The following is a 21,331-nucleotide window of genomic DNA, read 5'->3' as shown; positions in this document are numbered from 1 at the left end:
CCAATTACTATTTAGCCTCACATGTTTGGGACCTCAGTGCATCAATTCAAGCCTCAGCCCATTACAGAAAGAGTGTTGGATTTGGTATTCAAGATCTGGGTTTGAGTCCTCTCTAGCAGTTATACAGATGATTATTCCATTTGACAATAATTGGCACCTTTGACATCAATTATCATATTCCCTTCAATTGCCTTACTCGCTCTGCTTTCTAGTCTAAATATCCTTAGTTCATCAATAATGTCTGCCTTATGACGTAGCTTCAAGACTTTTTATCATCCTAGTCACATGATTTAATACATTCTAGTTTGCTGAGGTTATTCTTAAAATATAGTAACCAGGATCAAAAATGACAGGCAAATAGGGTCTGATAAGGATAGAATGCAATAGAATTATTCTTTCTCTTGATCTGGTTATCAGATCTTATTATTACTACCTAAGATGAAATTATATATTTTTTTTTTTAGCTTCCATGTTCTACAAAGTTAAATTCAAATTTTGTTAAGTAACTACTACATGGAAGGCACTGTGCAATTAAAGGATTTTTTAACCAAAACAAATACCTTAAATTTATACCTATTAAATTTCATTCAATTTTCCCTCAAAATGACATTCCAGACTATTACAAGTGCTTGAATATATATATATATCTATATAGTATATATAGTAAGTATATATATATATATATAGTAACCTCACCTTTGACTTTTTCATCTTTACATTTGATAAACCTACCTCCTCCATCTTCTTCTAAATTAAGAAAAACACTGAACCACTGAATGGGGCATATTACTATAAGTCTCCTTCCATTCAATGTAATGTTTAATACTCTTTTGGTTCAATGAGCCCCAAATCTTCTTTATACAATCATTTGGTCCACAAGAACATCTTGAAAGACTATTAAAGTTGTGTTTAAAGTACAGATCTGTTCCATTTGGGGTATTCTCCTAATGTAAGTTCCTAACTCTTTCAGAAAAGATACTATGGATGGTTTGTCATGACTCATTCTTAGGAAGTCTACAATGTTGACTTCTAGAAATCATTGGTTCCCTTTTTCAGTGCTTACAAGTTTTCTACTTATCCTTAATGCTTAGTATAGTAATTGATACATAGTAGGTGCTTAATAAATATTTATTGTCAGACTCACACATGATAAAAATTTGCTGGAGATCAACATCCTGCCCATTTATAAAATGTGGAAGTTGAACTCAATGTCCTCTAAAATCCCTCCCAGCTCCAGTTTTAAGATCTTATGGTTTATAATCATATACCCCAGGCTATAATATGCATCATCCATCCACTTCTCATTTCTGAAAAATCAGAGTCTGGAACCTTCCTGCAAAGAAATATAAATTTGCAATGGCGAAATTTCAGCATGTTGAAATTACAAAGGTTTGCTTGCTGCTCTGTTGCAATCTCCCTAAGTAATAAAGTTAGTAAGGCAATGTTTTAAGACAAGGAAAGCCCTTCCTAGAACTACTCAAAATATACTTATTAAGCAGTAGGCTACTTTGCCTAGTCATAAGTCAAGGCTTCCTCCTACAGGATGCCCATGACTCACACTATCTATACTCCAATTTAACAATACATTCTGTACCCCTCCCCTAAGATATTTTTTTGCAATCGTGCATATATGTGTATTTATATATACTAATCTAAAATTTGGGAACCCAGTTTACAGTCTAATCATTTGCTATCAGTGCCTTTATGGAGCTGCTTTTTGATTGTTGGGGGAATTGCATCTTAACAAAAGGCCCAACAGCTATTGAGGAACTGAAAGTAACATTGTCTCAGAGGTTGGCTGATAGGTAAAATTCTAATCAATTATTTGAAATACATTGGAAAGAGCATGAGACTGGGAGTGAGGAAATTGGGGTTCAAGTCTTGGCTCTCTGGTGATACCCATGAGCTGTGTGGCCCTAAGCAAGTCCTTTGAGAGAATTTCATCCTTCTGCACAAAATGACCTCTGGAAGGAGTAATAGACCTTCTTTATCCCTTCACTGAAGACTCTGACTAGTGCACCTTATTTCATCAAAAAGTATAGACATCTTTTTATGTACAAAGCCCCCAATGTAACAAAAGATGCACTCTCATTATGACATGAACATGATTATCAGTTGTAATCATCATCATTATAACAAAAGATAACACATATAATGTTTATTATATTTCAATCACTGTGCTAAATAATTGTGCTTTACAATTATTATCTCATTTGATCCTCACAATAACTTTGGCTATTATTATTCCTATTTTACATAGGAGATAATGGAAGAAAACAGAGGTTAAATGACTTGTCCAGTATCATACAACTAGTAAATGTCAGAGTTAAATTTGAACTCAGATCTCCCTAATGCCAGATCCTGCACTATATTTGCTGTGTCACCTAGCTCCCCTTTAATTTCATGTTCCTACTCTTCAAGATAGAACAGATGAAGAAAAACAAATAAAGGAAAGAATAAAGTCAAAACATAATTATAGGAAAAAAACTGGATAGAAAAATCCTAGCCATTTTCCCTTTACAACCAGACCTTTACAACATGGCTCCAGTGGGAGACATATTCTAAATATGGTCATTCTGTATATGGCATATTTAATTCATCAATACAGTAGTGTTATTTCATCTCTTCCCCCTAACCTCAGGGACTCCCTTTCACCTCCTGATGGTAGTACATAGGATTGTCTTTAGTCTTCCTATCACTCTCTTCTGTCCTTTCTGTCCTTTATTTCACATTGTTTATGTCTCACAAAGACTGATCCAGCATCATATTGTTCAATGGGGTCAGGAAGTAGTTATTTATTTCCAAAGGAGGAATGCTATAAATAGGTGACTGGCAAAATGAAGTTATGATGCAGTCTTATATATATCCAGTAGGATTTGGTTATAACATATGAATGATGCTATTGTGAAACAATAATTTTACAACAACCATATGTAAGTTACATCTTTGCAACCTTTCAGGGTCAATCACAGGAAAAGTTCTGTTAAAGGTGATTTGCTCTGCTCTACCCTTCCAAATAGCCTCTATTCCTCTGCCTCTGGTTTCTGTAGCTCTTCTCACTTTACTCCATCACAGCCTACTGCTTTGTACTCCATCCTCTTATATCAATGCTCTAATGAATTGTATTTCCATAGCAGAGGTTGTATGGAGCACTCCTCAAGGAGCTAAAAATGTCACTTTGATTCCTGTAGGACAGGCAAATGTGTTTTCACAGAAGTTCCCCATTGGTCCTTTGATTCTTGTGATGGGGGGGAACGGTGTCAAACAAGACTGGACTGCACCAAAAAGAGCTAACCAACACATAGATTTTAAAAGAATAGACAAAAACCTGTCTCCTCTCCTCTCTTTCATTTTTCGAATGTGTTACTTGGGATTCTGTGAGTTCTTCCTTAGACTTCCTGCCAAAGTGGGTTTAGGGGAGGGGATTTTTCTTCCTGCCCATTCCCCATAGCAGCTATAACTATTATGAACAAAACATAATTTCAGTCATGCTCTATCCCCTTCATTTTAATCTGATGGATTAATAAAGATCCTCTCATCATATATCCTCTTTAGCAAGGGGGTTAAACCATAGCGCCAAAGCACACATTTTCAACTTCACAGAAAAAATGCTCCAATATACACTCACTCCCCATTCCATCTCCAGAAAAAACGATGGCTTCTCTATATCAATAAGTCAAATTTTATATGATCTATGCTTGTGATTAGCAACTGCATTCTAAAGGCTTCACCAGAGGGAACCCAAACTTTCCTTCTCCCCTTCTTCCATAGAACTATTATTGTTGCCTTGGGCTACACAATCACTTTCAAAAAGGCTTCTCTAATATCTTATGGCTCTACCTGTGTCTTCCATTTCAATTTCAAGGTCACTTAAGAAGTCTGTTAAGCTTACAGACAAGATTTTTAGGGCCATGGGAATTTTCAGAAGTCTACCCAAGTCATTGGGAAGTCATTTCTTGAATCCTGAGACATGCAATTCTAGTCCTTCATTTTTCTTTCTTTCTTCCTTCCTTCCTTTTCTTTTTTTCTTTCTTTCTTCATTCCTTCCTTCCTTCCTTCCTTTCTTTCTTTTTTTCTCCTATCTTTCTTCCTTTCACTTTTTGTCCAGTCCTGTGGTCACTACTGTAGGAAGAAGCTACCCCATAAGAAAATTCCTTTTTGCCAAATTAGATTCATGACTCTCCCAAAATTTATACTCCTAAAAGCTTGCCTGGACATATTGAAAGGTTGGGTTACAGAGTCAGCCTGTATCAGCCCCAGGCCTCAACTCCAGGTTTTGCTCATTCTGAGGCTGACTCTCCATCTACTTTACTATTTTGTCACTCTCATTCTCAGCTATGTCTTTCCATAAACCCTTTATAAAGTAACTACCCAATATACTGAGGGAAATCTTCAATGTTGCTAAGAATCTCAAACTGTTTCCATAACACCATAAATGTTAATTATGAATTAAATAGACAACAATTAAGACAAAAACAAGAGACAAGTTCACATGAAAGCCAGCATTGCATTGTGGTTCAGTGACTGAAGTTGTAGTAAGAAATAACTATGGCAGAGTCTTGTCTGGCTGGGTAACTCTGGACAAGCTGGTTAATCTCTCTTAAATTCAGTATCCTTATTACTAAAAAAAGTAAATAATAATCCATCAGTGTTGTTAAGAGAATCAAATAGGATATTTCCAAATATCCTACATATAAACATTCTAAACCTTAAAGTTTTATATGAATCTGTTATATGAATAACAGATATTACTGTTATTGTTGTTGTTATTTAAAGGCAGTGAAGTAATATAGTAAATAGAGCTCTAGGCTTGAAGTCAGGGATATTTCAATCTAGTTTCAAATACTTACTAGCTGTGTGATCTTGATGAAGTCATTTAGCCTCTGCTTTCCATTTCTTCAATTCTAAAATGGGAATAATAACAGCACTTATCTTAAAGGGTTATTGTAAGGATTGGATGAAATAATATTTGTAAAGCACATGCCTGACACATGGTAGGCTCTATATAAATGATAGTCATTATTATTAATAATAATTGTTATTATAATTATTAATGCATCAAAACAGGAGGAAAAAACACATTCAAAGCAGGTTGATTCATTTATCAGGACTATTACAACATGCTTAAGATATATTGATGTTATCTATGATCTCATTAGCAGTTACTTTCTCCACTGATACAACACAAGCTTTCAACACTTTCCTCTCCAGGTCAATTGTTGTTCATAATAATCCATAAATCATTCACAGATATTCTACCCAGTTCAATAAAGACTTTCTTATTCTTCTTTTAAATATATACATATATGTATGTATGTATGTATATATAATATGTAAACATAATGTGTCTAAATGTGGCTGGTATATATGTTCAATGAGATAAAATCCCATATAGTTTAAATACTAGCTGACTAGTGTACATCAGGCAGAAAAGATAAATTGAATGACATAGTTTATGGAAATAGTAATAAAGCCATTTTGTGAGATTATTTTGATGAGATTGGGCATGAATGATATCTCCTAAATAATTAGGTAAATATATGCATTGGCCCATTGACTCCACAATGAAGATAATTAATTGAGTAATAAAGAGCCACAGAAATAAAGAATCACATATCCAAAACTATAAGGGAAATCATAAGCTAGCTAGTCTATCTCACTTTATTTTATAGCCGGGGAAACCGGGGCTTTGGGTTGTTGAGTGACTTGCCAAAAATTGAACAGATAGTAAGTACCAGAGGCTCAATTTTATGGCTTATGGGTTTTTCCCCTAACTTATATATAAAGATTATTTAGCTTCAAGTTGACATGCTTCATATTCAAAAGGTACTGTTCACAGTTCACACACCAACTCATTTGACCTCATTTATATATACTATATTAAATAATTACTGTTTTTCATTCATAGTCAGTTAGAATGAATTCACTGTTATTTTTTATTTTGTTGACTTTGATCATTTGATTTGATCGTTAATTTTATTCAGGAAAAAAGTAGATGGATTTAAGCTGGAGCTGAAGCTAAAAATAGCCAATCCTATTGGTCCTAGCTTTGCCCACATCCCACCCTTCCAAATAGTTTTGACATTCTCACTCCAAGAGCCATTTGTGAAATTCTGCCTTTGGTTTAAATGATGAACTTTTGATTATAGAATTTCAAATATCAAGAGAAAGAGGAATTTTTCTCTGACCAAGAGACCTTGCGAGTCTAGTGATATGCCATCTCTTTTCCAAGGACAAGTCTAGCTATGTTCAGAGATATTTAGCCACAGATTAGCATTAAAACGATACTTTTTTAAATTATGCAATTCTCAAAGGTCATCTCATCTCTTACATTTTAAATAAGTTGCCTCACTGATACAGTAAGGTAGCATATTACATTGGATATAGAACTTTGATTGGGTTCAAATACTGCCTCAGACACTTAATAATGGCCAGTTACCTCTGTTTTCGCCACTATAAGGATCTTTCCAACTGTGAGTCTATAATCCTATTATCTGGATAATAGAAGTACCTGCAACAAGGAAGGTCCAGTTCTAGGGTCTGCACACTTTTCTGGAGCCATTAAATCACAGCATACAAGTTACCCTAACCTGCTGCTCTAGCCTTACTCAGGTCTTACTTAAGTCAAACAAGCCTGTGAACCCTAAGTCAGGTTTATACAGATTTTTTTCTCCTCACATTTTCTAAAAACACAGTACAAATGAGATGAGCTGAGGAATCGCAAACCCCATAGGAGTGTCCCTCTCTCCAGCTTCCAAATTGCAGAATTGCCCTGACAGAAAAAAAGGAACCCAAATTCCCTCATTACTGGGTTCACGTCCTCATTCTGTCACAAAGGAACTATGTGACCTTGAGCAAGACTGAACGGAGGCCCAGTTTCCTCCTTTGTAAAATGGTGGGGTGGGGAAATAATCTCCAAGGCCTTTTCAAGCTTTGACATTCCATAAAACACTAAAAAACACCAAACTAAGAACAAACAATAAATAAGACTTAATACACAGAAGAGCAATGGTAAATGAATGATGTTTGCAGATTATGTCTAAAGTACAAATGATTGAAAAAAAAAAAAACTTTTATGCTAACAAATATCCCCAATTAAGGAGCCTTTTTTTTTTTTTTTTGTCTTTTAGACTTCATCCTTTAGAAAGGCTAGAGATTTTTTCAGACCCAAAGAGTGATGTAGTTTAAAAAAAAACTCATGGAAATGAAGGCCAGATAAAATGAGCTCTGGTCCTGCTCCAATCCCTAGCCAACAATGTGATTTGGGGATGTGTTTTCTTCTTTCTGGGTCTTAATTTCCCCATCTGTAAAACTAATGTTATACAACATGATCTTTAGGCAGCAAGGTGGCAAAGTGGATAGAGTGCCAGACTTGGAGCCAGAACACATCTCCTTGAATTCAAATCTGGTGTGTGACCCTGGACAAGTCATTTAAGCCTCTTTGTCTCAGTTTCCTTACCTGTAAAATGAACTGGAGAAGGAAATGGCAAACCATTCTAGTATCTTTGCCAAGAAAAGCCCAAAATGGGGTCACAAAAATCAGACATAACTGAAACGATTCAACAACACAAATTATCTGTAAGGTCACTTAGAGGTTATATTTGAAAGGCTATGATTCTTACCCTTTCCTGTTGCTAGTCAAGTGTAAATTATTTTCAAGACTAAGTGTGGGAAACAGAAAGCAAGGCTCCAGTCTAAGTCAGAATCTTCTAGTGAAGATGCAGAAAAATGAGAAATATTAACTTGACTTTTATTCCTTCACTGCCCCCAACCTCCTCTTCCAATAGACTTAGCTCGCATTTGAGGGACTTTCCTTATTTCTTTCCTCCTGACTTGCAATGCTAAGTAAATACTAGCCAAGAGATTAAAGTTTTAGAAGTACAATAACTGTGAGGAGACTAAATTGTCTTAACAGGAAGGAAGGAAGTCAGTATTTGAGCTGAGAAAGAGTTGAAGTGATAACAATACTAGATACACTTGGAAAACTTTTCAAAGAATTGTTTTTTTTTTTTTTTTAAATGACAGCAATATCCATCCTCTATATGTATCAGGACATGTTGTTTACTGCACGATATAGGACAATCTTTGTCCTTAAATATGGTGAACAGACACCCCAGAGAATTAAATAGATAACAATTAAGACAAAAACAAGAGACAAGTTCATATGAAAGACAGCATTGCATTGTGATTCAGTGACTGAAGTTGTAGTAAGAAATAACTATGGCAGAGTCTTGGCTGGCTGGGTAACTCTGGACAAGCTGGTTAATCTTTCTCAAATTCAATATCCTTATTACTAAAAAAAAGTAAATAATAATAATAATCCATCAGTGTTGTTAAGAGAATCAAATAGGATATTTCCAAATATCCTAAATATAAACATTCTAAACCTTAAAGTTTTATATGAATGTCAGATATTACTGTTATTGTTGTTGTTATTTAAAGGCAGTGAGGTAATATAGTAAACAGAGCTCTAGGCTTGAAGTCAGGGATATATAAATTTAAATCTAGCTTCAAATACTAGCTGTGTGATCTTGGTCAAGTCATTTAGCCTCTGCTTTCCATTTCTTCAATTCTAAAATGGGAATAATAACAGCACTTACCTCAAAGGGTTATTGTAAGGATTGGATGAAATAATATTTGTAAAGCACATGCCTGACACACAGTAGGCTCTTTATAAATGATAGTCTTTATTATTAATAATAATTGTTGTTATAATTATTAATGCATCAAAACAGGAGGAAAAAACACATTCAAAGCAGGTTGATTCATTTATCAGGACTATTACAACATGCTTAAGATATATTGATGTTATCTATGATCTCATTAGCAGTTACTTTCTCCACTGATACAACACAAGCTTTCTACACCTTCCTCTCCTGGTCAATTATTGTTCATAATAATCCATAAATCATTCACAGATATTCTACCCAGTTAATAAAGACTTTCTTATGTTTCTTTTAAATATATATATATATATATATGTATGTATGTATGTATAATATGTAAACATAATGTGTCTAAATGTGGCTGGTATATATGTTCAATGAGATAAAATCCCACATAATTTAAATACTGGCTGACTAGAGTACATCAGGCAGAAAAGATAAATTGAATGGACATAGTTTATGGAAATAGTAATAAGGACATTTTGTGAGATTACTTTGATGAGACTGGGCATGAATGATATTTCCTAAATAATTAGATAAATATATGCATTGGCCCATTGACTCCACAATGAAGATAATTAATTGAGTAATAAAGAGCCAAATAATTGGATTGCACACTTGGACTTTTACCTTTAACAGATCTTTGCTTTTAGCAAACCAAGATTTACTTAGAGCAGCTAGGAGAAAGGGGATATTTTGAATCATTGCATGGAAGAGCAAACCCAGATCCTGTGGGTTTTTCACTGATGTCATAAATTCTGTGAATTGTAGAGGTCCTGAGAGAGAAGATAACTCTCTAATAATTCCCAGGGTTTTCCTTTTAGAGTCAGGGGTGGTCTGGAATACTGTATCTTTTTCTGAGGAAGACAAAGAGAACATTGGAGAAGGAACATTATTTTAATTGGTTATGAATTTAAGTACAAGTTCTGGGAGATGTCTTCTACAGAAGGTGACATTTAAGTTGAATTTTAGGGTAAACCAGAGATTATAGGAGGCAAAGGTAAGAAGGCAGAGCATTCTAGGCATAAGGAGCAACCAATGCAAAGGCACTGGGGGGTGAGTGGGTGGGAGAAAGTACAATGGGGAAAAGAAGGCATTCTAAGTAGGAGTAAAACCATGAACAAAGGCACAGAGTAGGGAAAATGAACATGGTGTGTTCCATGGATAGATGGAACATAGTAATTTTTGAGGTTAGCACTATATTAAAAAATAAATAGATAAATAAAAATATAACAAAATAGAAAAGTAATGGTGAACAGAGAATGAAGCATGCTTCTTATAAGGACTTTGATTCATATTCTTTCTCTTAAATTTTCTTTTTTATTTTGTTATTAGAAATGGAAGGACACAATAAGCAGGAAAAATTTAAGAATTTATTATGCACGTATCTAGTGCTAAGCACTGAGAATTCAAAAACAAACCAAAAAAAAAAAAAAAAAAAGGAAGCAATCCTTCTCCTTAAAAAAGCTATATTCTCTTTTATATTCTCTCTGGATGTTGCCCTTCAGAGAAGAACAAAATCACACCATGTCTTGGTCAAGATATGGTGTCTAACTGTGGCTGACCAAATCAACATAGAATCGAAAGGTTCTGCAACAGATCAGATACAAATAATCCATATGAATATTTGAAGAGCTGTTTCTAAATTTGTTTTACTCACATCTTTTCAGTATATCTCATATCTTTTAAGCTACTGCAATTCTGCTTTGCTAATGGAGCATAATGCCTTCTTTGACGTGAACATGCCATGCTCAGTGGTCTTGAGCCATTGTCTCCCATGTCTCACAATTGATTCCAAAGTTCTTCAGAGAGACTTTGAACATGTCCGTGCATCATTTCTTCTGATCTCTATTTGAGCACTTGCCTTGTATGAGTTCTTCATAAAATAGTCTTTTAGGTAAACACACATTTGGCATTTGAACAACATGATCAGGTCATCAGATTTGCACTCTCTACAATAGAGTTTGAATACTATTTAGCTTATTCATACAATTCTTATTCCTTCTTCATTATCAGGGAAGAAGAAGGAATGAGAATTGTATAAATTAGTGAAATTCATAAAGAAATAGAAAACCCAGGGCAGCGAGGTGGCACAGTGGATAGAGCACCAGCCCTGAACTCAGGAAGAGCTGAGTTCAAATATGGGTTCAGACACTTAACACTTCCTACCTGTGTGACCCTGGGCAGGTCACTTAACCCCAATTGCCTCAGCAAAAAAAAAAAAAAGAAAGAAAGAAAGAAAAGAAAAGAAAGAAAGAAATAGAAAACCCAACCTCAGATACCAGCTTTAACTTCATCTGTCTGCAAGTCTTTAAACAGATTGAGTCCCAACCCTTCTTCTCTCATTCTTCTTCCCTTCATCTCTTTCTTCTTTCTTTCCTTCCTTCATTTCCTTCTCTCTTCTTTCCACCTTCCTTTCCTTTCTTCTTCTGTTTCTTCCTGCTCTTTTCTACTGCCCTAATAAAGCTATATCTTAATTATTCTTTCCAACTCCTGATGTTACACATTAGGGAGAATCCTCTATAAAAATTTTACAGAAAGACATGGACAAAATTCCTACATGATGAAAAGTTTTGGAGGGACAGTAACAGTTGAAAGAAGACCCACTTCAAAACAAATATGGACCTATTGAAGATTAAAGAAAATAAATAAACTCTGCCTTGTCTTTGAGAGCCCTGGCATTGACATATTAGATTTGTATGGTGCTTTTTGGATTCTATTACATCAGAGTTATCATCCTGCTATTTTTTTTGTCCTTAGCACCTAACTCAGGGCTTTGCCTGTATTAGGTACTTAATGAATGTTTGTGGATTAAGTTATTATACTTTTAGCATCAAAGGAGAATGACACAAGGAAACAAATAATTGTGGTATTATCATTATCTAAAAATTAGCACCTGCTGAAACAAAGAATCCAGCAGCTCTGATGACATTTCCATTGTGGTACCTGCTGTGATCATAAACCTGATTTATTTTATCTGCCTAGTTAGTCTTGCTGCAGCATTTTAAAACTTCCAAAAATTAAAATTGTAATAAATGTGTAAGTAGAGTCTATAGTTGGAACTGATTCTCTACTTCTCTATTTTGACATGGATAATGAGGACCTCTGTCTGAACAATTTTAAATCTAACTTTTACTGCTGATGTCTATGGTAGTCATCAGTACATGTCAAACTGTACTCCATTTACTCTGTTTCTAAAAAATTATGATATTCCTCAGACTATCAGGAGAAATACTTGACATTTTCTAGGATCTAAATGTTTTGAAGATCATAATAAAGTAATATAATATAGACCCAAATATAGCTTTTCATTGAATGCTGCAAAGCTCTCTTGGGGTTTGTCCTATGTTATTTTGTTTTTGTACACATGCTTAAAATCTGAGTTCATCATATTGCTCTCTTTAAAGTAAGCAGGTTCTTCATCAAGTTAATTTGCTATTCATTCATCCAGCAAACTTGTCACTAGTCAAAGGAAAGATACAAAGTTTAAATAAAATACTATTTCTGATTTAATGGAACTTACAATTTAAGAGGTCATTGAGATACTAAGACAGATAATAAATGTGCTTAACATTATATAATACAGTTACCTTCAGATAATTATAAAACAAAGTGCTTTGTATAGTCTGACAGGGAAGATTGCTACCAAGTCATTATATTATTGAAATTTATTTTTTATTCTGGCATTTGAATAATATAGCCAGCTCATCAGAGTTGCACTCTCTATGGAAAGTTTGTTATTTAACTTATTCATACAATTCCTATTTCTTCTTCTTCATTAGCGGGGAAGAAGAAGGAATGAGAATTGTATGAATAAGTAAAATTCATAAAGAAATAGAAAACCTGGGGCAGCTAGGTGGCACAGTGGATAGAGTACCAACCCTGAAGTCAGGAGGACCTGAGTTTGACTTCAGAGACACTTAATACTTCCTAGCTGTGTGACCCTGGGCAAGTCACTTAACCCCAATTGCCTCAGGAAAAAAATAAATGAAAGAAAGAAAGAAAGAAAGAACAAGAGAGAGAGAAAGAGAGAAAGAAAGAAAGAGAAAACCCAATATCAGACACCCACTTTAACTTCATCTGTCAACAAGCCAACAAGCCTTGGCTTTTTAAGATCTCTGGCCTTAAGATGATATCTATCCTTAAACATATAATATATCTATATATATGTAGATATATATATATAGATATATGTATATACATATATAATGAATACCACACAAACACAGAGACATATATATATATATATATGTGCATATATATATATATATATATCCATCCTATTATATATCCTCTTTCCAAATATATCTCCCTTAACCTGAATTCACAACATCTCTAGAGGATGGCTGACTACTATTCCCTTCAACATTCCAAGGATTAACCAGGGACAGGTTTATAGCATTATCAGTCAAGAGACCCCAGTGTTTTTCCCACTGATTATGAGCTAAATTTAATTAAATTTAAAAAGGATATTTTCCAAAACAGGTAGAACAAGTATAGTTATAACAGAAACATTCCCTAAAATTAGGGGCATGTTATCTCTTTTCATGCACAAGCTGTCTGGGGAAAATGGGTTGAAATTTAGAATACACATGTGTCCAAAAGGAAAACTTATACTCATTTTCTTCCTTTGGGGAAAATGTTGGGGAAATTCATTAAGTTTCTATTGTATTTAACTAATATGATGTTCTTAGAACTTATGTCTTTCTTGAGTCTTGAATTTGTCTTTCTCTCAGATCCCCATGTAGAATCTGCTGATTGATCACCACCATACCCACTTCATGTCCAAATCTTCATGACCTCATTTGAGGTTTTATTGGCAAAGATCTGGGAGTGGTTTGGAATTTTCTTTTCCAGCTCATTTTTTACAGATGAGAAACGAAGGTAAACAGTTAAAATGACTTGCTCAGGGTCATACATCTAGTGAATATCTGAATTTGAATTTGAACTCAGGTCCTCCTGAGTGCCTGACATTCTCCCAAAGACACTGCTAACTTTTAAAGTTTACAAGGTTATCTTCTGATCAATGCATATGCAGAGGTAAGTGAATGAGGTGAGATTCTCTCTCCCTTTCCCTCTTCCACACCTCCCCTTGGGAGGGGGGACTCTCATAAGTTCTTCACTACTCAATTCAATTACCAATCCACTGACTGCTTCTGGAATGTTTTTTTCTTTTTCTTTCCTTTTTTTCCCCCTGAGGCAATTGGGGTTAAGTGACTTGCCCAGGGTCACACAGCTAGGAAGAGTTAAGTGTCTGAGACCAGATTTGAACTCAGGTGCTCTATCTACTACATCAACTAGCTGCCCCACTTAGCCAACTTTTTATTGATTGATATGATTAAATAGTTTGGGTCTTCTATGATTAAATTTATTACGCTATTACAGAAGGCATATATATATCTTAACTATGGCAATAATAGAGGGGCCTGCTGGTAGTCAACGCAGTAGAGAGAGTGTCAGGTTCGAAGTCAGGAGGACTCATCTTCAAGATTTCAAATCTGACCTCAGGTTCTTATTAGCTGTGTGACCCTGGGTAAGATACTTAACCCTGTTGCCTCAGTTTCTTCATCTGTAAAATAATCTGGAGAAGGAAATGGCAAATCACTCCAGTATCTCTGTCAACAAACCCCAAATGAGGTAGTATAGAGTTGCACACAACTAAAATGACTTAACAACAACAGAACTAGCATCATTTCCCTTAACATACAGACAAAGAAATTGGGGCTCAGCAATGTTGAATGATCTACCCAAAGTCTTGGAGCTAACAAGGACTAGCACGTATGATATAGTTCAATATGTTTAAAATTCTCTCTGTGGTTCTTAGATAATGTAATCATTTCCCTGAAAGATTTTGACCACTTCCACATCAGCAGCCAGTTCTTTCTTCTTATTGCACTTAATGCAAAGAATTCCTCTTTTTTGTCTCCTAAGTCTTCAAAGAAAAAAAAATTGTCAGTAAAACAAGTCAAGAATTTGTTAAATGCATAGCTTTTACTGGAATTAGAATTCCAGCCAGTGTCTGCATTACTGAATCTCCCCATCACTTTAATATCTTGCCTTTATGCCAGTTCTGTGATCTATAATGGAAAAACATTATTTTCTAAGTCCTAATTAATTTTATTTCTTCCTCTCTCCTTTTTACCCTTACCCAACAATTCTCCACCAGTGTTATAGCTTCGAATTTTCCTACAGGTAGGCAACCTCTTAGGGAAAAAAATGCTACTCTATCTCCCCTACCACCACCCAAACATACGACAGGCATATATTTTAAACAAGGTATACCATACCATTGTATATATCAGCCTACAATCATGAGTCTAATCTTGTCAAGTCTCAAAGATATTTATAAGGACATAATATTCATTTTTTTTGAGTCATAGTCACATTGTTTATTATTCATTCTCTTTGCCATAATCTATAAACTGAGATCTTGTTTAAGATCTTCTTCCCTTTTTTTCTCCTGAAAAGTACTGGATATCTCACCCACTGAAGTGCTTCATTCACTATTGCATCTAATGGCCTCTCAGTCTGATTTCACTCTTTATTTGAATATTTTTCTCCCTTTTCCTCAAACATTAATATAATTCCTCAGATATACTTCTTCCCTTGCAAGGAAGGCCTTTATTCATTCTCTTATCCTCTGTTCCTCTCCTCTTGTCTTCCTTCCTTCCTTCCTTCTTCTTTCCTTCCTTCCTTCCTCCCTCCCTTCTTTCCCTCCTTCCTTTTAATCTTCAACAAATATTTCCTGAATGTCTACTATGTACACAGCTTAAATATCCAATATTGTTCTAGTCCTAATTGGGGCCCTCCTCAGGATAATAATAGGTTCAGAGAATTAGCAAAAAAAAAGGAAAAACTGCCAATCCCCAGTTAGACTTCCAATTTTAAAAATGTCTCTTAGAACTAGCCTATGATGTCAAACAAGAATGAAAAGGGTGTGGGGGGGGGGGGAATTCAATCCATTTGCCAAATAATTTGGAAGCATGTAAACCAAACTTCAGAAGAATATGTGATATTGGGCACAAAATGTAAAAGCTTGGTGATGAATTTTCTTTTTTCTTTTAATCACAAATACATGAACTGTTCATCAGCCTATGTGACAATAGTCTTTCTACTGTAGGAACCTGTCTGGATGTTGATACAGTTCCTCTCTGGTACAAAGAAATTTGATGACATAAACATATCCTTTTCCCCAGTGCTCAAGTTGTGTGTGATTTAACCTTTAACTCCTGCTTGTTGATATAGGTGAGATGTCAAATATTTTCACTAGAGCTGTTGGCAAGTGTTTAAATGCAATTTCATCACTCTCACACTAAGGCAAAGTGAGCAGCATTCTCTTTGACAGATCATTGTAACAGCCCACATTCCCCACCCTTTCTCTCCTCACCACTTCCTCCAGCCTGAGACAGGAAAGCTAGGACAATGAGCTGGGATCAGCCCTGTAGTCACTGTAAATCTGTAATTACTTAAAATGTCACTTCCTGTTTGGGGAAGAACAAGTCTGTATGGCACATGGCATGGAAACCAAGGTCTTGGCGCACAAACTGTGAACAAATGACTTAAGTTGGGACACAAACATTAAGGAGTCTGGTGTCAGATACCATAATCCCATTCTTATCTCCCTTTAAGTCTCACTAGACACACAGATAAAGCCTTTTACTTCCTTTGGCTCAAACCCACCCTGGAAAGCCTAGATCAATAACTTCTGCTCCCCTTGTGCTCAGTAGAAACATACACACACACACACACACACACACACACACACACACACATACAGAGAGAGAGAGAGAGAGAGAGAGAGAGAGAGAGAGAGAGAGAGAGAGAGAGGAATATATTGCCCCTTTCTCCTAGGCTGACAGTCCTCACTAACTGATTTACATGGATTAGAACCTGACTTCCAGATGGTTTGATTGACAATTTAAGTTATATGTGACTAGGTGTCTGTGGGATGTGAATATGGACTTAGACATGGAAATAAACAGACAAGTTTAGGGATGCAGAACACTATATGTCACAAAATAATGCAGCACAGTGATTGATCAGAGGACTCCATTTTGCTTGTTGAGGCTGCACCCTATCTTCCTGACCATCAATGCCCAGTTGCCTACTGTACTCCATCTCTCTCAAGCTGCCAGGGAAATGAGAACATAAACATGCCACAGATGCAAAAATGGCCCCTGGAATGACTGTTTTGGATAAAACACAGCCCTGACATTAGCATTTTCACCTGCTGAAATAGAGTGTGGATTTGCTCTTGGCAGGGGACTCTACATTTAATTAAAGAAAGCTATTGTTCCCAATGCCCAGGAAATGTCTTTTTTTTTTTTCCCCAGGGAGAAGGGAAGGGGAGGAGAAGGATAGCCATGGCATGACTCAAATAAGCTCAGGACTCATTCTATCATTAATGTTTCTGAAGCCTATTTTACTTTGTAGTCTAATTATAACTGTACAGTCAGAAGGGAAAAAATAAATCCCACCAGATAAACAGAGAAAAGCTAGAGAGCACTTTTTTTTTTCAGGAAGTCATTTTAAAACCATTTTCTACATTTATTTTTAATTGAAGGTTGACTTAAAATGGTCATAGAAACCCTGAAGTGTATTCTTTCAGCCTGGTCTCTTCCTTCTAGGAAGCTCAATGTATCATTTTCTTCAAAAGTTTCAAAATAGGCTTCTCTTTATTTTACCCAGTATCTGTTCCTTCCTTTCAGTCTGATCCTGCCAAGTGAGCAAGTTTCTCTCTGAAAGGAAGAGTTAGAAACTAGAAGTGACTTCCTTCTTTCCTGTCACTTCCTGAGTATTATTCCTGGCACTTAATGATATTATGGCTCCAAGAGCCTGGAAGAGTTAGTTCTCTTCCCAAATAGTCCCAGCGATTATCACCTGGTGATAATCCAAAAGAATTTAGCACGTGGAATGTCCCTCCTCTAGAGTTGGTAAAATATGGATCCTGCTTGTCATCCATTTTTCCTAAGTTTACATTTTACAAGACTCGAATCTTTGAATTATAATCTTAGAAAGAAGATTGACGTAATTCAACAAGAAAACTGCATAGAGCAGCAAGACCCTGAGAGCTGAAGTCGATGTTGAGATTCACATTCTCTTCCATTTGTAAAGAAGAGGGGGAGGAAAAAAGGATGATGAGAAGCAAAGCTGTATTTTTCTGCGCTATCTGCAAGTGATCAAAGCAATGTGAATTAAGCAATTGAAAAAGAATAAGTGGAAAAAAGGAATCCAAGCCATGGATTTTTAATCATCATATAAATAAGACCTAATTTTGCCTGAAAGTTACTGCTTACAGGCAGATGGGAAAAGTAAAATTTATCTTGGAAGTAAAATGAATATTAAGAAAGAAAGATACAGAAAGATGCAGAGATATGTAGAAATAGAGACAGACAGAGGAGATATTTCTCTCCTCTCTCTCTCTCTCTCTCTCTCTCTCTCTCTCTCTCTCTCTCTCTCTCTCTCTCTCTCTCTTTTCCCCCTCATCCCTCCTTCCCTTCCTCTTCCACACAGACATAGACCCTGAAAGTTAAAGTTTCTTAGAAATTCTCTCCTCTGGGTTCTTTTACAGAAGAGAAGGCTGATGCTCTATGAAATGATTTGCCTGAGTTACACAAGAGATAAAACAGAAGAGCATGACTGGAACCCAGCTTCTTGACTCCCCATTCAGTGCTCTTTTTATTATCCCTGACTTCCTTTCTCAAATTTCTAGGATATTTTGTTTGGTCACCTGAATGACAACTGTGTTCCTGTCTGTCACAGTTAGTTTCCTTTGTGAGCCTTCTCTCCTTCTGCACAGCTTCTAGAGCAATCTTTATTATTATTATTATTATTATTACTTGCTTTTACTGACATCTCCCATTATTTGCTTTTGAGTCTTTCCCCTCTTGCAAATACATTTCTACATATATAACAGAAATGTTTGGAAAAATATAGTATGAAGTACAAATTGCTACTGTAAAGAAATGCATCTATTTTATTTATTGATTATAGTTTTAGTCAAGGCACAATCAAAAGAGCACAGGATTTGGAGTTGAACAATCTCTGTTCAAACTCCAATTATAATACTTACTATTTGTGTGATTTTAGACAATTTACTTAATAGCTGATCTTCAGTTTCCTCATTTGTAGTAAGAGAGAGTTAGACTAAACAGCCTCTGAGGTTCTTTCTGTAGCTATAAATCAATGATCCTTAATGACAGAAGTGGCAAAAACAGTCCATGTGCCTGCAGCATTCTAAAACAAATTAAATTATAACTGGGAAACATTTAACAAAATAAATGAACATACAATAGAATATAGATAATGTTAATGTATGATTTTCCAAGTCAAGATAATAACCAAGAGATCCTTATACATAGATTAGCAGCCCATTTCTAATTGAGTTTGACCCTACTGCTCTCTAATACTACCAAGGTATACTTAGAAAGTAATTTGCTGTACTGATACTTACTAGGTATGTGATCAGAGGCAAGTTATTTGATCTTTATGGCCTCAGTTTTTGGTTTGTAAAACAAAAGGGTTAGAATAAATGTTCTTTTTTCAGAGCAGGACCTAAGCCCTCTTATTCACTTGATCTATGCTCTCACAAAGGCATTTTAAAATAGATATTTTTCTAATTATCACATAGTAGAAAGATTCATGAGCACAAACTTTCTATTCCTTCTGATACCTAAGTATTGAGTAGTCTGTATATTTTCTTCATTTATTTTCAGCAAAATGAGCTGGCTTATGTCCAGCTAACTAGTATTTGTTTCCCATTGTAGCAATAACTCCTTTTTTTAATCAGATACTTTTCTTTGTTCCTTCTCTTATAGAAGCATAATAAGGGGGAAGGGGGGAACGGAGAGGAGAGGAGGTTGGTTTACAAGCAGGCTAGATTAAAATCTCTCCCACAGAGCAGTTAAGTGCTAACATGTCAGAAACACCCCACTCCATCAAATGAATGGCAAGATAACAAGAAGTCATGCCTGAGTGAATGGTCCTCAGTTTCATTCCTGTTCTTCTTTTTTTTTTTTTAATTTACAGATTCCTACCCACCTACTTTATATCATTATGTTCAAAATATGATCAAGAAAGTTATGGGGCACACTTAAATGGCCAAAAATGATGTGCCTAAGAGAAAGAAAAGGGCATGTTGTCGTTGAAGGTATGGAGGAAGAGAAATGATCTATCCTGTGACAGAGGGAGGGATACTAGATCTAGTGTCAATAGGTTTGGGTCTAATCCAGATTCTATCACTTCCTAACAGTATAATTTCAGGTAAGTCACTACACAAATCCAATCTTCTGGAAGAGGTCTTCCCCAACCTCTTCTACCACTTCTAGTATTTTCCATCCACTCTCATTTATACAATCTGTCTCAAAGAAGGAGAGACAAAGGTAGAGAGAGAGAGAGAGAGAGAAAGTGAGACAGACAGACAAAAAGACAGAGAGTTATAGTTATTTTTTATGTCTCCTCCATAAAATGTGATCTCTTTGAGGGCAGGGACTATAATCCAGTGCTCAACACAGTGCTTTCACACAACATGAGAATTTAATAAATGCTTGTTGACTGACTAACTGAACCTTTCTTGACCTCAATTTCTACATCTACAAAATGAGTAATTTCTAAGCTTCCTTCCAACTCTATGCCTCAGATCTTTTAATTATATTAAAAAGGAATAAAACTTACTTCAGAAACAGCAATAGGCACTCACTATTGCTTTCTTATTGAAGAGCTTTACATTTCTGAGAATCACATCCCCCACCCCCCTACCCACATGGTTCTCCATCTTTTTTCATTCTCTTCATAGATTTTTCTCTGCCTCTCTCTTCATTTCCTTCCTGTTTTGCTTCTTCCTGATTTTTCATCTCCTAGTTTTCTCCTGGTCCATTTCTATGAGGCATATAATAGATATAGAGAACTAGACTTGGGATCCAAAAAGGTATGAATTTTAGATCTATGTCTCATCCACACTAGCTATGCTACCTTAGGTGACTCACTAACCTCTCAGGGATTCAACTTATTCTTTGGGGACCTTTCCTTCAGACAAGTTGCTAACCAGCATCAAGTTCAAAGAGGTTTTCCATCCAGAATCACCTACCCAGATAAAAGCACAGTTTTGGATCATTTCCATAACAAAAAATCCTGTCATTTCCTAAAATTTCAGATACTTGATCTCTCTGGGCCTCAGTTCACTCAATTATAAAATTAAGGGATTGGAGTATATGATGTTGTTTATTCAATCATTTCAGTTATCTCCAACTCTTTATGACCCCATGTTGGAATTTTTTTGGCAAAGATATTGGAGTGGTTTGCCATTTTCTACTCCAGCTCATTTTATGGGTGGAAGGTTCTTGTTTGGTTTTCTGGAGGTCTTGGAGCAGCTTTCTTTTCAGTTGAGTAATCACCGCAAGAATAGCCAGGTGTTAAAGTCCAAAGTCTTTATTTTCTTCTTCACAATTCTAGTTTCCTTGCCAGGGACCCAGGCTAGCTTTCTTAGAGGCCTTCCAGAGTCTTGGTTTCAGTAGAGAAGCTAAGTAAGATTAATAGTTCTCTAATTCAGTACATGTACTTAGTACTTAATATAGTTCTCTAAGTTCAGTATGATTAATTTAATCTTACAACAAATAATGGTTTCCTAGTGATATAATGATCCAGTGTAGAGCATATAAGTGGGGACT

At 35.6% G+C, this 21,331-nt stretch overlaps 1 long non-coding RNA gene across 4 annotated transcripts in view; it reads right to left on the bottom strand.

Annotated features, from left to right (window-relative positions):
• Nucleotides 1-4,764: 4,764 nt before the first annotated feature.
• Nucleotides 4,765-21,331, bottom strand: part of LOC127556804 (uncharacterized) — a 70,776-nt gene continuing 54,209 nt past the window's right edge. For 3 of the 4 annotated variants that reach the window (XR_007952514.1, XR_007952510.1, XR_007952512.1), the window contains exons 4-5: nucleotides 8,519-8,572; nucleotides 4,765-4,904 (exon numbers count right to left, since the gene is read on the bottom strand). This is a non-coding gene — a long non-coding RNA (uncharacterized LOC127556804). Of the gene's footprint in view, nucleotides 4,905-8,518; nucleotides 8,573-9,296; nucleotides 9,524-21,331 lie in introns of all 4 variants that reach the window. The other variant, XR_007952513.1, reaches the window with a different exon arrangement.

The sequence above is a fragment of the Antechinus flavipes genome, chromosome 1, assembly GCF_016432865.1.
Source record: "Antechinus flavipes isolate AdamAnt ecotype Samford, QLD, Australia chromosome 1, AdamAnt_v2, whole genome shotgun sequence".
NCBI classification, from domain to species: Eukaryota; Metazoa; Chordata; class Mammalia; order Dasyuromorphia; family Dasyuridae; genus Antechinus; species Antechinus flavipes.
Note: the sequence above shows the minus strand (reverse complement) of the source record. Positions and strands in the feature narration are given on the sequence as shown.